Here is a 15940-nt window from a genome sequence, read left to right as displayed (position 1 = left end):
ATGAGACTTACACCCCCTCAGGGGTTGCCAAAAATTGCCACAGAGACGGTATTTCACATCTCTCTGGCGGGGTATTGGTAAAAGTTTTCAACTAGCAATAATCGCACCTCAGTTATACTTCATTGGTTACGATATTGCCACTGCGCAAAGATTAACTACCTAGCGCCTGGCACTGCTATTTATACCTGACGTTCGTTCCAAACACCTACAAGTACTTGCATCATTGATACCTATCAGTATTACCTTACACTACTCAAGTTCCATTGGGGGAAACAAATACAGAAATATACAGAAGAAAATACAGTAAAATACATTTTATTAGAGGCAGAATTTCTGTTCTTTGCTGCTTGTGTCTAATAGTTGCTTACACGCCCACTCACCGCCATCTTAAACGCTCAAAACTGCACAGTAGTTCTCCCCTTGACCGTCAGGCGCGCTACTGCTCACTCGCCTAGCCCCACATGGACGAAAGTAGCACAACCTCATTTAGCAGATACCGGCACACCCATTAAGACTCATCGTTAGATTTTGTTATTTTGTGGCCGCTGGTTAGTACTAGACACCAAGAAAACTGCCAGCTGCATTTACATTAACTTAACAAACCATACACTTCTCAGCAAAAGCTGTTTGACGTACTGAGCAATAAAATGCTAGTTTTACTCGAATCATGCCGTGAAATTGATTAATGTCGATGGGTGAAATATTTGTGTAACAGAGTAGGCACCCTGGAAACACAATGAAATGAGATTTACAAATCCTCTCATGTAGCTGGGTTAAGTTGTTGAAATGAGTTTACCTTGCAGGAAAGTACAACTAGAAATCAGTCAGTAAATTGCTTCATAGCGCTGGGAACATGTGCTGCAGTCTTAAATATACAAGATACACGCTTATTCCACATTGCGCCAAACAACCTGCACAAAAATATATATTTTGGACTCCTCTACTGTTGTTTATGTTCTTGTCCAAGAAGAATCATAGAAAGCTAACAGTATCCAAACCCGCCTGCTGTCTCATTGGCCCCAGCTAATATATTGCCTGACAAAAATGAAAATATCTGAATGTGTGCTAAATAGTATCTCGAGTGCCAACCATTCATAACAGATCCAAACAATAAGACATTTTCTATGGGTCCATTTGTGCTATAGTAGGCAGCAAATTTTGCTCACCTTGCATATAGGAAGAGTCGTATTCTCTAATGAAGAGAGACAGAAAGAATGAGCCATGACAAGCCAACTAGTTCCGCTCACAAAAAAAAAAAAAAAAAAAAAAAAAAAATGCACGACTCCTGCTACAATTCTCACCTACACTTGCTCTACCACTGTATGTTTCATTGCATTCTTTGATTTATATTCACAGATACAGTCACAAAATGTACCCCACAAGCACTGGTTCCCTCTCTTCAGTATTCCACATGCAATACATTCTCATAGCACACTGGACCATCATTAAGCTCACCATCCCATTTAAACTATCACACTGTATTATGTGTCACATTTACACAGTAAATCTACAGTTCAACGAATACACCAAGAAATGCACTAATCACACTGTTCAAAATGGAAATGCCATGGCTGCAGCCCACCAAATTCTACTGCACAATCACTGTTATCACTGCATGAAGGAGATTTTCCACCAGTAGCCTTTAGATGAAACATGTAAGCTACATAAAGGTTCAACAAAACCTCAACATCAGGGACTGCATTAGTTACCATCCAAATAGCTACTAGCCCTTACCTTTCTTTCAATCCCTCTGCTCTGCACACTACAGCACATGTATGTATTCTCAAAATGAGGCAAAGCCTTGCACAACATTACAGTTCTTCCTGTTTCGTGTAACACACACCAGATAGGACACTGTCCTCAATGTGAGTGCCCTTACTAGGCACTGTGCAGCCTAACACATCAATCATCTCAAGTCAACAGACTCATTGCCAAATATTATCAACAGCAGTTCCATGGTCATAAGTTCTAATTATCAAGGTGTACACACAGCAGTGTCCAAAAAGGATCAAACATGCATCTAATGATCAGGACACAAACACAAATTATAACACTGGCAGTGCTGTGAAAATGAATTAAGTACAACACCTGCCTCCCACACACTCACCAACTCTCACTGTACTGCCCTAGTCTCCTCCCCTAAATTCTGACACAAGTTTTGTCAAATCCTACATTTATCACTAATCACTGCATGTGTGTACCACAAGTATGCTATGGAGCAAGAATTGCCACTAGACAGAGCCACATTTCAACTGTCCACATTGACATCTTTATTCACACATAGCAGTTGCACAACATCTTGCACTGAGGAGAATGTTTCTCACCAGCTGCCTAAGACATGTACACAATTCATCAGTGAACACAGCCTGGTCTGTGTACATGGTCCCTAACAACCATCAGCTAAACACTTCCACAAGTGCAGAATGAGTACACAGATAAACACAGCTTGAAGCATTGTTTCTATGAGACTTACACCCCCTCAGGGGTTGCCAAAAATTGCCACAGAGACGGTATTTCACATCTCTCTGGCGGGGTATTGGTAAAAGTTTTCAACTAGCAATAATCGCACCTCAGTTATACTTCATTGGTTACGATATTGCCACTGCGCAAAGATTAACTACCTAGCGCCTGGCACTGCTATTTATACCTGACGTTCGTTCCAAACACCTACAAGTACTTGCATCATTGATACCTATCAGTATTACCTTACACTACTCAAGTTCCATTGGGGGAAACAAATACAGAAATATACAGAAGAAAATACAGTAAAATACATTTTATTAGAGGCAGAATTTCTGTTCTTTGCTGCTTGTGTCTAATAGTTGCTTACACGCCCACTCACCGCCATCTTAAACGCTCAAAACTGCACAGTAGTTCTCCCCTTGACCGTCAGGCGCGCTACTGCTCACTCGCCTAGCCCCACATGGACGAAAGTAGCACAACCTCATTTAGCAGATACCGGCACACCCATTAAGACTCATCGTTAGATTTTGTTATTTTGTGGCCGCTGGTTAGTACTAGACACCAAGAAAACTGCCAGCTGCATTTACATTAACTTAACAAACCATACACTTCTCAGCAAAAGCTGTTTGACGTACTGAGCAATAAAATGCTAGTTTTACTCGAATCATGCCGTGAAATTGATTAATGTCGATGGGTGAAATATTTGTGTAACAGAGTAGGCACCCTGGAAACACAATGAAATGAGATTTACAAATCCTCTCATGTAGCTGGGTTAAGTTGTTGAAATGAGTTTACCTTGCAGGAAAGTACAACTAGAAATCAGTCAGTAAATTGCTTCATAGCGCTGGGAACATGTGCTGCAGTCTTAAATATACAAGATACACGCTTATTCCACATTGCGCCAAACAACCTGCACAAAAATATATATTTTGGACTCCTCTACTGTTGTTTATGTTCTTGTCCAAGAAGAATCATAGAAAGCTAACAGTATCCAAACCCGCCTGCTGTCTCATTGGCCCCAGCTAATATATTGCCTGACAAAAATGAAAATATCTGAATGTGTGCTAAATAGTATCTCGAGTGCCAACCATTCATAACAGATCCAAACAATAAGACATTTTCTATGGGTCCATTTGTGCTATAGTAGGCAGCAAATTTTGCTCACCTTGCATATAGGAAGAGTCGTATTCTCTAATGAAGAGAGACAGAAAGAATGAGCCATGACAAGCCAACTAGTTCCGCTCACAAAAAAAAAAAAAAAAAAAAAAAAAAAAAAAAAAAAAAATGCACGACTCCTGCTACAATTCTCACCTACACTTGCTCTACCACTGTATGTTTCATTGCATTCTTTGATTTATATTCACAGATACAGTCACAAAATGTACCCCACAAGCACTGGTTCCCTCTCTTCAGTATTCCACATGCAATACATTCTCATAGCACACTGGACCATCATTAAGCTCACCATCCCATTTAAACTATCACACTGTATTATGTGTCACATTTACACAGTAAATCTACAGTTCAACGAATACACCAAGAAATGCACTAATCACACTGTTCAAAATGGAAATGCCATGGCTGCAGCCCACCAAATTCTACTGCACAATCACTGTTATCACTGCATGAAGGAGATTTTCCACCAGTAGCCTTTAGATGAAACATGTAAGCTACATAAAGGTTCAACAAAACCTCAACATCAGGGACTGCATTAGTTACCATCCAAATAGCTACTAGCCCTTACCTTTCTTTCAATCCCTCTGCTCTGCACACTACAGCACATGTATGTATTCTCAAAATGAGGCAAAGCCTTGCACAACATTACAGTTCTTCCTGTTTCGTGTAACACACACCAGATAGGACACTGTCCTCAATGTGAGTGCCCTTACTAGGCACTGTGCAGCCTAACACATCAATCATCTCAAGTCAACAGACTCATTGCCAAATATTATCAACAGCAGTTCCATGGTCATAAGTTCTAATTATCAAGGTGTACACACAGCAGTGTCCAAAAAGGATCAAACATGCATCTAATGATCAGGACACAAACACAAATTATAACACTGGCAGTGCTGTGAAAATGAATTAAGTACAACACCTGCCTCCCACACACTCACCAACTCTCACTGTACTGCCCTAGTCTCCTCCCCTAAATTCTGACACAAGTTTTGTCAAATCCTACATTTATCACTAATCACTGCATGTGTGTACCACAAGTATGCTATGGAGCAAGAATTGCCACTAGACAGAGCCACATTTCAACTGTCCACATTGACATCTTTATTCACACATAGCAGTTGCACAACATCTTGCACTGAGGAGAATGTTTCTCACCAGCTGCCTAAGACATGTACACAATTCATCAGTGAACACAGCCTGGTCTGTGTACATGGTCCCTAACAACCATCAGCTAAACACTTCCACAAGTGCAGAATGAGTACACAGATAAACACAGCTTGAAGCATTGTTTCTATGAGACTTACACCCCCTCAGGGGTTGCCAAAAATTGCCACAGAGACGGTATTTCACATCTCTCTGGCGGGGTATTGGTAAAAGTTTTCAACTAGCAATAATCGCACCTCAGTTATACTTCATTGGTTACGATATTGCCACTGCGCAAAGATTAACTACCTAGCGCCTGGCACTGCTATTTATACCTGACGTTCGTTCCAAACACCTACAAGTACTTGCATCATTGATACCTATCAGTATTACCTTACACTACTCAAGTTCCATTGGGGGAAACAAATACAGAAATATACAGAAGAAAATACAGTAAAATACATTTTATTAGAGGCAGAATTTCTGTTCTTTGCTGCTTGTGTCTAATAGTTGCTTACACGCCCACTCACCGCCATCTTAAACGCTCAAAACTGCACAGTAGTTCTCCCCTTGACCGTCAGGCGCGCTACTGCTCACTCGCCTAGCCCCACATGGACGAAAGTAGCACAACCTCATTTAGCAGATACCGGCACACCCATTAAGACTCATCGTTAGATTTTGTTATTTTGTGGCCGCTGGTTAGTACTAGACACCAAGAAAACTGCCAGCTGCATTTACATTAACTTAACAAACCATACACTTCTCAGCAAAAGCTGTTTGACGTACTGAGCAATAAAATGCTAGTTTTACTCGAATCATGCCGTGAAATTGATTAATGTCGATGGGTGAAATATTTGTGTAACAGAGTAGGCACCCTGGAAACACAATGAAATGAGATTTACAAATCCTCTCATGTAGCTGGGTTAAGTTGTTGAAATGAGTTTACCTTGCAGGAAAGTACAACTAGAAATCAGTCAGTAAATTGCTTCATAGCGCTGGGAACATGTGCTGCAGTCTTAAATATACAAGATACACGCTTATTCCACATTGCGCCAAACAACCTGCACAAAAATATATATTTTGGACTCCTCTACTGTTGTTTATGTTCTTGTCCAAGAAGAATCATAGAAAGCTAACAGTATCCAAACCCGCCTGCTGTCTCATTGGCCCCAGCTAATATATTGCCTGACAAAAATGAAAATATCTGAATGTGTGCTAAATAGTATCTCGAGTGCCAACCATTCATAACAGATCCAAACAATAAGACATTTTCTATGGGTCCATTTGTGCTATAGTAGGCAGCAAATTTTGCTCACCTTGCATATAGGAAGAGTCGTATTCTCTAATGAAGAGAGACAGAAAGAATGAGCCATGACAAGCCAACTAGTTCCGCTCACAAAAAAAAAAAAAAAAAAAAAAAAAAAAAAAAAAAAATGCACGACTCCTGCTACAATTCTCACCTACACTTGCTCTACCACTGTATGTTTCATTGCATTCTTTGATTTATATTCACAGATACAGTCACAAAATGTACCCCACAAGCACTGGTTCCCTCTCTTCAGTATTCCACATGCAATACATTCTCATAGCACACTGGACCATCATTAAGCTCACCATCCCATTTAAACTATCACACTGTATTATGTGTCACATTTACACAGTAAATCTACAGTTCAACGAATACACCAAGAAATGCACTAATCACACTGTTCAAAATGGAAATGCCATGGCTGCAGCCCACCAAATTCTACTGCACAATCACTGTTATCACTGCATGAAGGAGATTTTCCACCAGTAGCCTTTAGATGAAACATGTAAGCTACATAAAGGTTCAACAAAACCTCAACATCAGGGACTGCATTAGTTACCATCCAAATAGCTACTAGCCCTTACCTTTCTTTCAATCCCTCTGCTCTGCACACTACAGCACATGTATGTATTCTCAAAATGAGGCAAAGCCTTGCACAACATTACAGTTCTTCCTGTTTCGTGTAACACACACCAGATAGGACACTGTCCTCAATGTGAGTGCCCTTACTAGGCACTGTGCAGCCTAACACATCAATCATCTCAAGTCAACAGACTCATTGCCAAATATTATCAACAGCAGTTCCATGGTCATAAGTTCTAATTATCAAGGTGTACACACAGCAGTGTCCAAAAAGGATCAAACATGCATCTAATGATCAGGACACAAACACAAATTATAACACTGGCAGTGCTGTGAAAATGAATTAAGTACAACACCTGCCTCCCACACACTCACCAACTCTCACTGTACTGCCCTAGTCTCCTCCCCTAAATTCTGACACAAGTTTTGTCAAATCCTACATTTATCACTAATCACTGCATGTGTGTACCACAAGTATGCTATGGAGCAAGAATTGCCACTAGACAGAGCCACATTTCAACTGTCCACATTGACATCTTTATTCACACATAGCAGTTGCACAACATCTTGCACTGAGGAGAATGTTTCTCACCAGCTGCCTAAGACATGTACACAATTCATCAGTGAACACAGCCTGGTCTGTGTACATGGTCCCTAACAACCATCAGCTAAACACTTCCACAAGTGCAGAATGAGTACACAGATAAACACAGCTTGAAGCATTGTTTCTATGAGACTTACACCCCCTCAGGGGTTGCCAAAAATTGCCACAGAGACGGTATTTCACATCTCTCTGGCGGGGTATTGGTAAAAGTTTTCAACTAGCAATAATCGCACCTCAGTTATACTTCATTGGTTACGATATTGCCACTGCGCAAAGATTAACTACCTAGCGCCTGGCACTGCTATTTATACCTGACGTTCGTTCCAAACACCTACAAGTACTTGCATCATTGATACCTATCAGTATTACCTTACACTACTCAAGTTCCATTGGGGGAAACAAATACAGAAATATACAGAAGAAAATACAGTAAAATACATTTTATTAGAGGCAGAATTTCTGTTCTTTGCTGCTTGTGTCTAATAGTTGCTTACACGCCCACTCACCGCCATCTTAAACGCTCAAAACTGCACAGTAGTTCTCCCCTTGACCGTCAGGCGCGCTACTGCTCACTCGCCTAGCCCCACATGGACGAAAGTAGCACAACCTCATTTAGCAGATACCGGCACACCCATTAAGACTCATCGTTAGATTTTGTTATTTTGTGGCCGCTGGTTAGTACTAGACACCAAGAAAACTGCCAGCTGCATTTACATTAACTTAACAAACCATACACTTCTCAGCAAAAGCTGTTTGACGTACTGAGCAATAAAATGCTAGTTTTACTCGAATCATGCCGTGAAATTGATTAATGTCGATGGGTGAAATATTTGTGTAACAGAGTAGGCACCCTGGAAACACAATGAAATGAGATTTACAAATCCTCTCATGTAGCTGGGTTAAGTTGTTGAAATGAGTTTACCTTGCAGGAAAGTACAACTAGAAATCAGTCAGTAAATTGCTTCATAGCGCTGGGAACATGTGCTGCAGTCTTAAATATACAAGATACACGCTTATTCCACATTGCGCCAAACAACCTGCACAAAAATATATATTTTGGACTCCTCTACTGTTGTTTATGTTCTTGTCCAAGAAGAATCATAGAAAGCTAACAGTATCCAAACCCGCCTGCTGTCTCATTGGCCCCAGCTAATATATTGCCTGACAAAAATGAAAATATCTGAATGTGTGCTAAATAGTATCTCGAGTGCCAACCATTCATAACAGATCCAAACAATAAGACATTTTCTATGGGTCCATTTGTGCTATAGTAGGCAGCAAATTTTGCTCACCTTGCATATAGGAAGAGTCGTATTCTCTAATGAAGAGAGACAGAAAGAATGAGCCATGACAAGCCAACTAGTTCCGCTCACAAAAAAAAAAAAAAAAAAATGCACGACTCCTGCTACAATTCTCACCTACACTTGCTCTACCACTGTATGTTTCATTGCATTCTTTGATTTATATTCACAGATACAGTCACAAAATGTACCCCACAAGCACTGGTTCCCTCTCTTCAGTATTCCACATGCAATACATTCTCATAGCACACTGGACCATCATTAAGCTCACCATCCCATTTAAACTATCACACTGTATTATGTGTCACATTTACACAGTAAATCTACAGTTCAACGAATACACCAAGAAATGCACTAATCACACTGTTCAAAATGGAAATGCCATGGCTGCAGCCCACCAAATTCTACTGCACAATCACTGTTATCACTGCATGAAGGAGATTTTCCACCAGTAGCCTTTAGATGAAACATGTAAGCTACATAAAGGTTCAACAAAACCTCAACATCAGGGACTGCATTAGTTACCATCCAAATAGCTACTAGCCCTTACCTTTCTTTCAATCCCTCTGCTCTGCACACTACAGCACATGTATGTATTCTCAAAATGAGGCAAAGCCTTGCACAACATTACAGTTCTTCCTGTTTCGTGTAACACACACCAGATAGGACACTGTCCTCAATGTGAGTGCCCTTACTAGGCACTGTGCAGCCTAACACATCAATCATCTCAAGTCAACAGACTCATTGCCAAATATTATCAACAGCAGTTCCATGGTCATAAGTTCTAATTATCAAGGTGTACACACAGCAGTGTCCAAAAAGGATCAAACATGCATCTAATGATCAGGACACAAACACAAATTATAACACTGGCAGTGCTGTGAAAATGAATTAAGTACAACACCTGCCTCCCACACACTCACCAACTCTCACTGTACTGCCCTAGTCTCCTCCCCTAAATTCTGACACAAGTTTTGTCAAATCCTACATTTATCACTAATCACTGCATGTGTGTACCACAAGTATGCTATGGAGCAAGAATTGCCACTAGACAGAGCCACATTTCAACTGTCCACATTGACATCTTTATTCACACATAGCAGTTGCACAACATCTTGCACTGAGGAGAATGTTTCTCACCAGCTGCCTAAGACATGTACACAATTCATCAGTGAACACAGCCTGGTCTGTGTACATGGTCCCTAACAACCATCAGCTAAACACTTCCACAAGTGCAGAATGAGTACACAGATAAACACAGCTTGAAGCATTGTTTCTATGAGACTTACACCCCCTCAGGGGTTGCCAAAAATTGCCACAGAGACGGTATTTCACATCTCTCTGGCGGGGTATTGGTAAAAGTTTTCAACTAGCAATAATCGCACCTCAGTTATACTTCATTGGTTACGATATTGCCACTGCGCAAAGATTAACTACCTAGCGCCTGGCACTGCTATTTATACCTGACGTTCGTTCCAAACACCTACAAGTACTTGCATCATTGATACCTATCAGTATTACCTTACACTACTCAAGTTCCATTGGGGGAAACAAATACAGAAATATACAGAAGAAAATACAGTAAAATACATTTTATTAGAGGCAGAATTTCTGTTCTCTGCTGCTTGTGTCTAATAGTTGCTTACACGCCCACTCACCGCCATCTTAAACGCTCAAAACTGCACAGTAGTTCTCCCCTTGACCGTCAGGCGCGCTACTGCTCACTCGCCTAGCCCCACATGGACGAAAGTAGCACAACCTCATTTAGCAGATACCGGCACACCCATTAAGACTCATCGTTAGATTTTGTTATTTTGTGGCCGCTGGTTAGTACTAGACACCAAGAAAACTGCCAGCTGCATTTACATTAACTTAACAAACCATACACTTCTCAGCAAAAGCTGTTTGACGTACTGAGCAATAAAATGCTAGTTTTACTCGAATCATGCCGTGAAATTGATTAATGTCGATGGGTGAAATATTTGTGTAACAGAGTAGGCACCCTGGAAACACAATGAAATGAGATTTACAAATCCTCTCATGTAGCTGGGTTAAGTTGTTGAAATGAGTTTACCTTGCAGGAAAGTACAACTAGAAATCAGTCAGTAAATTGCTTCATAGCGCTGGGAACATGTGCTGCAGTCTTAAATATACAAGATACACGCTTATTCCACATTGCGCCAAACAACCTGCACAAAAATATATATTTTGGACTCCTCTACTGTTGTTTATGTTCTTGTCCAAGAAGAATCATAGAAAGCTAACAGTATCCAAACCCGCCTGCTGTCTCATTGGCCCCAGCTAATATATTGCCTGACAAAAATGAAAATATCTGAATGTGTGCTAAATAGTATCTCGAGTGCCAACCATTCATAACAGATCCAAACAATAAGACATTTTCTATGGGTCCATTTGTGCTATAGTAGGCAGCAAATTTTGCTCACCTTGCATATAGGAAGAGTCGTATTCTCTAATGAAGAGAGACAGAAAGAATGAGCCATGACAAGCCAACTAGTTCCGCTCACAAAAAAAAAAAAAAAAAAAAAAAAAAAAAAAATGCACGACTCCTGCTACAATTCTCACCTACACTTGCTCTACCACTGTATGTTTCATTGCATTCTTTGATTTATATTCACAGATACAGTCACAAAATGTACCCCACAAGCACTGGTTCCCTCTCTTCAGTATTCCACATGCAATACATTCTCATAGCACACTGGACCATCATTAAGCTCACCATCCCATTTAAACTATCACACTGTATTATGTGTCACATTTACACAGTAAATCTACAGTTCAACGAATACACCAAGAAATGCACTAATCACACTGTTCAAAATGGAAATGCCATGGCTGCAGCCCACCAAATTCTACTGCACAATCACTGTTATCACTGCATGAAGGAGATTTTCCACCAGTAGCCTTTAGATGAAACATGTAAGCTACATAAAGGTTCAACAAAACCTCAACATCAGGGACTGCATTAGTTACCATCCAAATAGCTACTAGCCCTTACCTTTCTTTCAATCCCTCTGCTCTGCACACTACAGCACATGTATGTATTCTCAAAATGAGGCAAAGCCTTGCACAACATTACAGTTCTTCCTGTTTCGTGTAACACACACCAGATAGGACACTGTCCTCAATGTGAGTGCCCTTACTAGGCACTGTGCAGCCTAACACATCAATCATCTCAAGTCAACAGACTCATTGCCAAATATTATCAACAGCAGTTCCATGGTCATAAGTTCTAATTATCAAGGTGTACACACAGCAGTGTCCAAAAAGGATCAAACATGCATCTAATGATCAGGACACAAACACAAATTATAACACTGGCAGTGCTGTGAAAATGAATTAAGTACAACACCTGCCTCCCACACACTCACCAACTCTCACTGTACTGCCCTAGTCTCCTCCCCTAAATTCTGACACAAGTTTTGTCAAATCCTACATTTATCACTAATCACTGCATGTGTGTACCACAAGTATGCTATGGAGCAAGAATTGCCACTAGACAGAGCCACATTTCAACTGTCCACATTGACATCTTTATTCACACATAGCAGTTGCACAACATCTTGCACTGAGGAGAATGTTTCTCACCAGCTGCCTAAGACATGTACACAATTCATCAGTGAACACAGCCTGGTCTGTGTACATGGTCCCTAACAACCATCAGCTAAACACTTCCACAAGTGCAGAATGAGTACACAGATAAACACAGCTTGAAGCATTGTTTCTATGAGACTTACACCCCCTCAGGGGTTGCCAAAAATTGCCACAGAGACGGTATTTCACATCTCTCTGGCGGGGTATTGGTAAAAGTTTTCAACTAGCAATAATCGCACCTCAGTTATACTTCATTGGTTACGATATTGCCACTGCGCAAAGATTAACTACCTAGCGCCTGGCACTGCTATTTATACCTGACGTTCGTTCCAAACACCTACAAGTACTTGCATCATTGATACCTATCAGTATTACCTTACACTACTCAAGTTCCATTGGGGGAAACAAATACAGAAATATACAGAAGAAAATACAGTAAAATACATTTTATTAGAGGCAGAATTTCTGTTCTTTGCTGCTTGTGTCTAATAGTTGCTTACACGCCCACTCACCGCCATCTTAAACGCTCAAAACTGCACAGTAGTTCTCCCCTTGACCGTCAGGCGCGCTACTGCTCACTCGCCTAGCCCCACATGGACGAAAGTAGCACAACCTCATTTAGCAGATACCGGCACACCCATTAAGACTCATCGTTAGATTTTGTTATTTTGTGGCCGCTGGTTAGTACTAGACACCAAGAAAACTGCCAGCTGCATTTACATTAACTTAACAAACCATACACTTCTCAGCAAAAGCTGTTTGACGTACTGAGCAATAAAATGCTAGTTTTACTCGAATCATGCCGTGAAATTGATTAATGTCGATGGGTGAAATATTTGTGTAACAGAGTAGGCACCCTGGAAACACAATGAAATGAGATTTACAAATCCTCTCATGTAGCTGGGTTAAGTTGTTGAAATGAGTTTACCTTGCAGGAAAGTACAACTAGAAATCAGTCAGTAAATTGCTTCATAGCGCTGGGAACATGTGCTGCAGTCTTAAATATACAAGATACACGCTTATTCCACATTGCGCCAAACAACCTGCACAAAAATATATATTTTGGACTCCTCTACTGTTGTTTATGTTCTTGTCCAAGAAGAATCATAGAAAGCTAACAGTATCCAAACCCGCCTGCTGTCTCATTGGCCCCAGCTAATATATTGCCTGACAAAAATGAAAATATCTGAATGTGTGCTAAATAGTATCTCGAGTGCCAACCATTCATAACAGATCCAAACAATAAGACATTTTCTATGGGTCCATTTGTGCTATAGTAGGCAGCAAATTTTGCTCACCTTGCATATAGGAAGAGTCGTATTCTCTAATGAAGAGAGACAGAAAGAATGAGCCATGACAAGCCAACTAGTTCCGCTCACAAAAAAAAAAAAAAAAAAAAAAAAAAATGCACGACTCCTGCTACAATTCTCACCTACACTTGCTCTACCACTGTATGTTTCATTGCATTCTTTGATTTATATTCACAGATACAGTCACAAAATGTACCCCACAAGCACTGGTTCCCTCTCTTCAGTATTCCACATGCAATACATTCTCATAGCACACTGGACCATCATTAAGCTCACCATCCCATTTAAACTATCACACTGTATTATGTGTCACATTTACACAGTAAATCTACAGTTCAACGAATACACCAAGAAATGCACTAATCACACTGTTCAAAATGGAAATGCCATGGCTGCAGCCCACCAAATTCTACTGCACAATCACTGTTATCACTGCATGAAGGAGATTTTCCACCAGTAGCCTTTAGATGAAACATGTAAGCTACATAAAGGTTCAACAAAACCTCAACATCAGGGACTGCATTAGTTACCATCCAAATAGCTACTAGCCCTTACCTTTCTTTCAATCCCTCTGCTCTGCACACTACAGCACATGTATGTATTCTCAAAATGAGGCAAAGCCTTGCACAACATTACAGTTCTTCCTGTTTCGTGTAACACACACCAGATAGGACACTGTCCTCAATGTGAGTGCCCTTACTAGGCACTGTGCAGCCTAACACATCAATCATCTCAAGTCAACAGACTCATTGCCAAATATTATCAACAGCAGTTCCATGGTCATAAGTTCTAATTATCAAGGTGTACACACAGCAGTGTCCAAAAAGGATCAAACATGCATCTAATGATCAGGACACAAACACAAATTATAACACTGGCAGTGCTGTGAAAATGAATTAAGTACAACACCTGCCTCCCACACACTCACCAACTCTCACTGTACTGCCCTAGTCTCCTCCCCTAAATTCTGACACAAGTTTTGTCAAATCCTACATTTATCACTAATCACTGCATGTGTGTACCACAAGTATGCTATGGAGCAAGAATTGCCACTAGACAGAGCCACATTTCAACTGTCCACATTGACATCTTTATTCACACATAGCAGTTGCACAACATCTTGCACTGAGGAGAATGTTTCTCACCAGCTGCCTAAGACATGTACACAATTCATCAGTGAACACAGCCTGGTCTGTGTACATGGTCCCTAACAACCATCAGCTAAACACTTCCACAAGTGCAGAATGAGTACACAGATAAACACAGCTTGAAGCATTGTTTCTATGAGACTTACACCCCCTCAGGGGTTGCCAAAAATTGCCACAGAGACGGTATTTCACATCTCTCTGGCGGGGTATTGGTAAAAGTTTTCAACTAGCAATAATCGCACCTCAGTTATACTTCATTGGTTACGATATTGCCACTGCGCAAAGATTAACTACCTAGCGCCTGGCACTGCTATTTATACCTGACGTTCGTTCCAAACACCTACAAGTACTTGCATCATTGATACCTATCAGTATTACCTTACACTACTCAAGTTCCATTGGGGGAAACAAATACAGAAATATACAGAAGAAAATACAGTAAAATACATTTTATTAGAGGCAGAATTTCTGTTCTTTGCTGCTTGTGTCTAATAGTTGCTTACACGCCCACTCACCGCCATCTTAAACGCTCAAAACTGCACAGTAGTTCTCCCCTTGACCGTCAGGCGCGCTACTGCTCACTCGCCTAGCCCCACATGGACGAAAGTAGCACAACCTCATTTAGCAGATACCGGCACACCCATTAAGACTCATCGTTAGATTTTGTTATTTTGTGGCCGCTGGTTAGTACTAGACACCAAGAAAACTGCCAGCTGCATTTACATTAACTTAACAAACCATACACTTCTCAGCAAAAGCTGTTTGACGTACTGAGCAATAAAATGCTAGTTTTACTCGAATCATGCCGTGAAATTGATTAATGTCGATGGGTGAAATATTTGTGTAACAGAGTAGGCACCCTGGAAACACAATGAAATGAGATTTACAAATCCTCTCATGTAGCTGGGTTAAGTTGTTGAAATGAGTTTACCTTGCAGGAAAGTACAACTAGAAATCAGTCAGTAAATTGCTTCATAGCGCTGGGAACATGTGCTGCAGTCTTAAATATACAAGATACACGCTTATTCCACATTGCGCCAAACAACCTGCACAAAAATATATATTTTGGACTCCTCTACTGTTGTTTATGTTCTTGTCCAAGAAGAATCATAGAAAGCTAACAGTATCCAAACCCGCCTGCTGTCTCATTGGCCCCAGCTAATATATTGCCTGACAAAAATGAAAATATCTGAATGTGTGCTAAATAGTATCTCGAGTGCCAACCATTCATAACAGATCCAAACAATAAGACATTTTCTATGGGTCCATTTGTGCTATAGTAGGCAGCA

The 15940-nt window shown here is 40.6% G+C and overlaps 7 non-coding genes across 7 annotated transcripts; all 7 read right to left on the bottom strand.

Moving 5' to 3' along the window:
* Positions 1 to 12: 12 nt before the first annotated feature.
* Positions 13 to 152, bottom strand: LOC126210820 (U4 spliceosomal RNA). The gene has a single exon (XR_007540792.1). It is a non-coding gene; the product is annotated as a U4 spliceosomal RNA (small nuclear RNA).
* Positions 153 to 2474: 2322 nt separating this feature from the next.
* LOC126210819 (U4 spliceosomal RNA) lies at positions 2475 to 2614 on the bottom strand. Its single transcript, XR_007540791.1, has one exon. It is a non-coding gene; the product is annotated as a U4 spliceosomal RNA (small nuclear RNA).
* Positions 2615 to 4947: 2333 nt separating this feature from the next.
* LOC126210818 (U4 spliceosomal RNA) lies at positions 4948 to 5087 on the bottom strand. Its single transcript, XR_007540790.1, has one exon. It is a non-coding gene; the product is annotated as a U4 spliceosomal RNA (small nuclear RNA).
* Positions 5088 to 7418: 2331 nt separating this feature from the next.
* LOC126210817 (U4 spliceosomal RNA) lies at positions 7419 to 7558 on the bottom strand. Its single transcript, XR_007540789.1, has one exon. It is a non-coding gene; the product is annotated as a U4 spliceosomal RNA (small nuclear RNA).
* Positions 7559 to 9871: 2313 nt separating this feature from the next.
* Positions 9872 to 10011, bottom strand: LOC126210816 (U4 spliceosomal RNA). Its single transcript, XR_007540788.1, has one exon. It is a non-coding gene; the product is annotated as a U4 spliceosomal RNA (small nuclear RNA).
* A 2326-nt stretch (positions 10012 to 12337) lies between these two features.
* LOC126210814 (U4 spliceosomal RNA) lies at positions 12338 to 12477 on the bottom strand. The gene has a single exon (XR_007540786.1). It is a non-coding gene; the product is annotated as a U4 spliceosomal RNA (small nuclear RNA).
* Positions 12478 to 14798: 2321 nt separating this feature from the next.
* LOC126210813 (U4 spliceosomal RNA) lies at positions 14799 to 14938 on the bottom strand. The gene has a single exon (XR_007540785.1). It is a non-coding gene; the product is annotated as a U4 spliceosomal RNA (small nuclear RNA).
* Positions 14939 to 15940: the final 1002 nt, after the last annotated feature.

The sequence above is a fragment of the Schistocerca nitens genome, chromosome 10 (genome assembly GCF_023898315.1).
Source record: "Schistocerca nitens isolate TAMUIC-IGC-003100 chromosome 10, iqSchNite1.1, whole genome shotgun sequence".
Taxonomy (NCBI): Eukaryota; Metazoa; Arthropoda; class Insecta; order Orthoptera; family Acrididae; genus Schistocerca; species Schistocerca nitens.
The sequence above is the reverse complement of the archived record's forward strand: the minus strand, read 5'-3'. Positions and strand labels throughout refer to the sequence as shown.